This window comes from Arachis hypogaea, chromosome 19, assembly GCF_003086295.3.
Source record: "Arachis hypogaea cultivar Tifrunner chromosome 19, arahy.Tifrunner.gnm2.J5K5, whole genome shotgun sequence".
NCBI lineage: Eukaryota > Viridiplantae > Streptophyta > Magnoliopsida > Fabales > Fabaceae > Arachis > Arachis hypogaea.
Genome location: NC_092054.1, coordinates 142,962,813 through 142,968,812, shown reverse-complemented (window position 1 = coordinate 142,968,812; position 6,000 = coordinate 142,962,813).

Here is a 6,000-nt window from a genome sequence, read left to right as displayed (position 1 = left end):
TTTCCTATCGATTTGGCCGAGTTCTTCATAAAGAAGTCAGTCCGCTTGACCTAAGGAGGTCGGTCGCTTTATTACTGAACAACCCGGTTCGGACAGCTCGACCCAGGGTATGAACAGGTACTTCCTCCTTTCCTTCGACATGATATACTTCTTTAAGATATCTTTTGCGGGATGATTTGGAGATTCCTCCTCTTGCAAATCCTCCTTGTATCATATGAACATGTCTTTCTGGTGTACGAGGTGATCGCTCGGTTCGTCCGACCTCCTCATCCTTTCTTTTTTTTCTTTGCTCATCGTCTCGGGTGGCCAAATACCGATCTATTTTTCCTTCTCTCACTAACTTTTCTATGACATTTTTTAGATCGAAGCATTCGTTGGTGGAATGTCCACGGACACGACGGTATTCACAATACTCGTTTCGATTTTCTCCTCCTCTTTTGCCTTTGAGTGGTCGAGCTGGGGGTATTTTTTTGTGTGGCAGACTTCTTTGTACACATCCACAAGAGACACCCGAAGGGGGGTGTAATTATGATATTTTTTAACTTTTTCCCCTTGTCGATCTTCCTTCTTTTTAGACTCTTTATCTTTGTCTCGGTAGGGGAATCCGGACTTTGAGGTTTCTCCTAACCGAGAGTTTTCTTCCATGTTGATGTATTTCTCCGCTCGCTCTTGTACTTCATCTAGAGATGTGGGGTATTTCTTTAATATAGATTGGCTAAAAGGTCCCTCTCGTAGGCCATTGATGAGGCCCATAATGGCGGCCTCTGTTGGCAAGCTTTGTATATCTAGGCATGTTTTGTTGAATCTTTCCATATAGTTGCGAAGGCTTTCCCGATCTCCTTGCTTGATCCCTAGTAGACTAGGGGCGTGCTTAGCCTTGTCTTTTTGGATGGAGAATCTGGCCAGGAATTTTTTGGCTAGGTCGTCAAAACTTGAGATGGACTTTGGAGGTAGGTTGTCGAACCATCTGATTGTTGTCTTCGTGAGAGTCGTTGGAAAAGCTTTGCAGCGAATCATGTATGAGGCGTCAGTGAGGTACATTCTACTTCTGAAGTTGCTGAGGTGATGGTTGGGATCTGTAGTGCCATCATACAAAGTCATATCCGGGAGTTTGAAGTCCTTAGGAATTTTTGTTTTCATGATTTCCCTAGTGAATGGATCTTGAACTTTGCGTGAATTGTCTTCAGGGGTGGTGTTCATACCCTGGGTCGAGCTGTCCGAACCGGGATGTTCAGTAATAAAGCGACTGACCTCCTCAGGTCAAGTGGACCGACTTCTTTACGAAGAACTCGGCCAAATCGACAGGAAAGCCCAGTAAAAGGGCCCAAATGAAGGAACACAACCCAAATCTAAAGGCAGCCCAAGCCTACAGAGAGAAGGGCGGTTCCATTGAAGATACACTGACCTCAACTCAAAGATAAAGATAAGATAAGATAACTAACTTATCTTATCCAAAAGGTCACATCTCACCATTATAAATACACTGAAGCACCCAGGTATAACTCATACTCTGATTCTACATAAAACCTGCTTAATACCCGTGCTAACTTAAGCATCGGAGTCTCTTGCAGGTACCCCCCACCCTCTGGTGGCCAAGGATCAGCAGTGCAGTAAGTCCAACAAGTCGGACACAACAGCTCTGGCCGCCACCAGCCAGCCGGACACGTCATCCCCGACCAGTACCAAGGATCTCATCCGAGATCGACCTCCAGTTTCAGGTAACCCTCGGAACATTGGCGCCGTTGCCGGGGAACCTGAAAGTTATCCCAAAACCATGGCGGACGGCCATGACAATGACCACGACTCGGATCTGGAGAACAGAACACCGCACAAGAACGCGGACACTACGCTAAAGGATACTCCGGAATCCAACGGGGACAAAAACTCACCAAATCCGGGAGCCATGGAAGCACTTCAAGATTGCTTAAAGCAACTTGAGAAAGAAACCCAGCAACAACGGGAAATCGGAAAGGATCTACAAAGAGAGGTACGGCGACATCGAGAACTAGAAGAAAAACTACAGCAATTAGAGGCCGACCTCAAATCAAAAGCTCCTCGGACCACTCCTGAGGAAAATTTACGCAAAGAACAGGATCCATTCACCAGGGAAATCATGAAGACCGAAATCCCAAAAGATTTTAAGCTCCCGGATATGGTTTTGTATGATGGCACTACAGATTCCAACCATCATCTCAGCAATTTCAGAAGTAGAATGTACCTTACCGATGCCTCAGATGCCGTTCGCTGCAAAGCTTTTCCAACAACTCTCACGAAAACGGCGATCAGATGGTTCGACAACTTACCTCCGAAGTCCATCTCAAACTTTGACGACCTGGCCAAAAAGTTCCTGGCCAGATTCTCCATCCAGAAAGATAAGGCCAAGCATGCACCCAGCTTACTAGGGATCAACCAAGGAGATCGGGAGAGCCTCCGCAACTACATGGAAAGATTCAACAAAACATGCATGGACATATAAAGTTTACCAACAGAGGCCGCCATCATGGGGCTTATCAATGGCTTACGAGAGGGACCTTTCAGCCAATCTATATCAAAAAAGTATCCTACTACCTTAGACGAAGTTCAGGAGCGAGCAGAAAAATACATCAACATGGAAGAGAACGCTTGGCTGGGAGAAATCTCAAAATCTGGGGCCTCCTACCGAGACAAAGACAAGGACTCCAAAAGGAAAGAAGATCGACAGGGTGAGAAAATAAAAAAATACCACAACTACACTCCTCTCAAAGCATCCCTGGTCGACGTGTACAAAGAAGTCTGCCATACAGAAAAAATTCCCCCAGCGCGGCCACTCAAAGGCAAAAGGGGAGGAGGAAACCGGAAGGAATATTGTGAATACCATCGAATTCGAGGGAACTTTACCAACGAGTGCTTCGACTTGAAAAATATCATAGAAAAATTGGTAAGAGAAGGAAAATTAGATCGATTTCTGGCCACCCGGGATGATGACCAAAGAAAAAGACGGAGAGACGAAGATGATGGACGAGCTGAACGGTCACCTCGGACACCAGAAAGACACGTCCACATGATACACGGCGGATTCGCAGGAGGTGGGATCTCCAAATCGTCCCGAAAGAGATATCTCAAAGAAGTATATCATGTTGAGGGAAAGGAGGAAGCACCCGACATCCCGACGATAACATTTACTAAAGAGGACCATCCGGCATCATCTCGGGACACGACGATCCCATGGTCATCACTATTATACTGGCAAACACCAACCTACACCGCACACTAGTAGACCAAGGGAGTTCTGCCGACATCTTATTCAAAACAGCCTTCGACAAGCTCGGTTTAGACGAAAAGGAACTTAGAGCATACCCAAACAATCTGTTTGGACTAGGAGACACTCCGATACAACCGCTGGAATACGTATCGCTACACACTACTTTTGGAAAAGAGAACCAATCTAGGACCCTCAAAATAGACTACATTGTGGTCGACGTAAGTTCAGCCTACAATGCTCTCATAGGTCGGACAACACTCAATCAACTCGGCGCAATAGTCTCAACTCCGCATCTATGCATGAAATTCCCAACTACAGAGGGGATAACCACGATAAAAGCAGATCAAAAGATGGCACGTCGCTGTTATAACAAGAGCTTAAACCTCAAAGGCAGAGAAGAAGAGTTTCATACAATTGAGCTTGGCGGAGCTCAGCACCGAGAAAAACTCCGTCCGCACCCAGAAGGTGAGGTAGAGAAGGTTCAGATTGGAGACACCTCGGACAAAACAACTAATATCGGCACGGTCCTAAGAGGAGACTCAAAAGAATTACTGATACAATTCTTACGAGATAATGTCGACCTCTTCGCATGGAAAGCCGCAGACATGCCAGGCATAGACTCTAAGCTAATGTGCCACAAGTTGGCGATCTATCCAGGATCTCGGCCGGTGCAGTAGAAGCGAAGAAAACTCGGACCAGAACGATCCCAAGCTGTGGAAGAACAAGTACAAACGTTACTGGAAGCAGGATTCATAAGAGAAGTCAAGTACCCACTATGGCTAGCCAACGTCGTCTTGGTGAAAAAATCAAACGGGAAGTGGGGCATGTGTACCGATTACACCGATCTCAACAAAGCCTGCCCAAAAGATCCATACCCACTCCCAAGTATTGACGCTCTAGTAGATGCTTCCTCCGGATATAGATACCTCTCGTTTATGGACGCTTATTCGGGATACAACCAAATCCCCATGTATCCACCAGATCAAGAAAAGACCTCGTTCTTAACACCAAAGGCGAACTACTGCTACATCGTGATGCCTTTCTGTCTCAAAACGCGGGAGCTACTTATCAAAGGCTAATGAATAAAGTCTTCTCAGATCACATCGGAAAAATCATGAAGTCTATGTGGACGACATGTTGATAAAAACACAAAGCGAAGATACATTATTGTCCGACCTGGCTCAAGTGTTTGACACTATAAGGAAGCATAACATGCGACTCAACCCCGCAAAATGCACCTTCGCAGTTGAAGCAGGCAAATTCTTGGGCTTCATGCTCACACAAAGGGGAATTGAAGCAAATCCAGACAAATGTCAAGCTATACTCAACATGAAGAGCCCAACCTGTGTCAAAGAAGTACAACAACTCAACGGGAGACTGGCCGCCCTATCCCGATTCTTAGCTGGAGTTGTGATAAGATCTCTCCCCTTCTATGCTACTTTAAGAAAGGAAAAATAGTTCGAATGGACGACAGAATGTGAGCAAGCTTTCCGAGACTTCAAGGAGTTCTTAGGACGGCCACCTATCCTATCTCGACCACGAGAAGGAGAACCACTCATATTATATCTCGCAGTAGGAAGCCGGGCGATAGCCTCAGCACTAGTCAGAGAAGATGAAAATGGGCAACAACCCGTCTACTTCATTAGCAAAGCACTACAGGGATCTGAGCTGAACTACCAGAAAATAGAAAAATTTGCCTATACTCTCATCTTAACATCTCGACGACTCCGCCCGTACTTCCAGGCTCACACCATTAAGGTTAGAACTAACCAGCCCATAAAAGGAATATTGCAGAAAACAGATTTAGCAGGTAGAATTCTACAATGGGCAGTCGAGTTGTCAGAATTCGACCTCCAATATGAAGCTCGGACGGCCATCAAATCACAGTATCTGGCCGACTTCATCACAGAATTCACAGATACCCTGGAAACTCCCACAGAATGGAATCTCTACGTGGACGGTTCCTCAAATAAAATGGAAAGCAGCGCAGGCGTGATAATAGAAAGCAACCAAGGAACCCAAGTTGAGCTCTCCCTCAAGTTCGGGTTCCCGGCCTCCAATAACCAAGCAGAATATGAAGCATTATTAGCTGGTTTGAAGCTGTCTAAAGTGGTCGGAGCTCAAAAACTCAACATTTACAGCGATTCACAAGTGGTCACATCACAAATAACAGGGAGCTACCAAGCCAAAGATCCCACCATGAAAAAATATTTGGATAAAACCAAGGAACTACTCGGACAAATCGGGGAATATAAGATCTGCCACATACCCGCGGACAAAATACCCGAGCTGATGCACTCTCAAAACTAGCCAGCACCAAACCAGGGGAAACAATAGAAGCCTCATCCAGGAAATGTTGCAAAACCCGTCAATCTCGGAAGAGGAAAAAGTCCTGGCCATAACAAGTCAGGACCAAGGATGGATGACCCCCATAATCAACTACCTCAAAGAAGGAACACTCCCCGCAGAAGAAAAGGAGGCAAAGAAGTTAAAAAGGGAGGCACAGTACTACACCATCATAAACAACATTCTGTACAAAAGAGGAATCTCAATACCTTTACTAAAATGCGTGCCGACCTCCAACACAAGGGAAGTGCTAGAAGAAATACACGGCGGCATTTGTGGCAATCATCTCGTAGCACGAGCTCTCGCCAAAAAAGTACTCCGGGCGGGATTTTATTGGCCAAATCTACAGAAAGAAGCCACAGAATTTGTAAAGACATGTCCACCATGTCAAAAACATGCCAACTTTCACATCG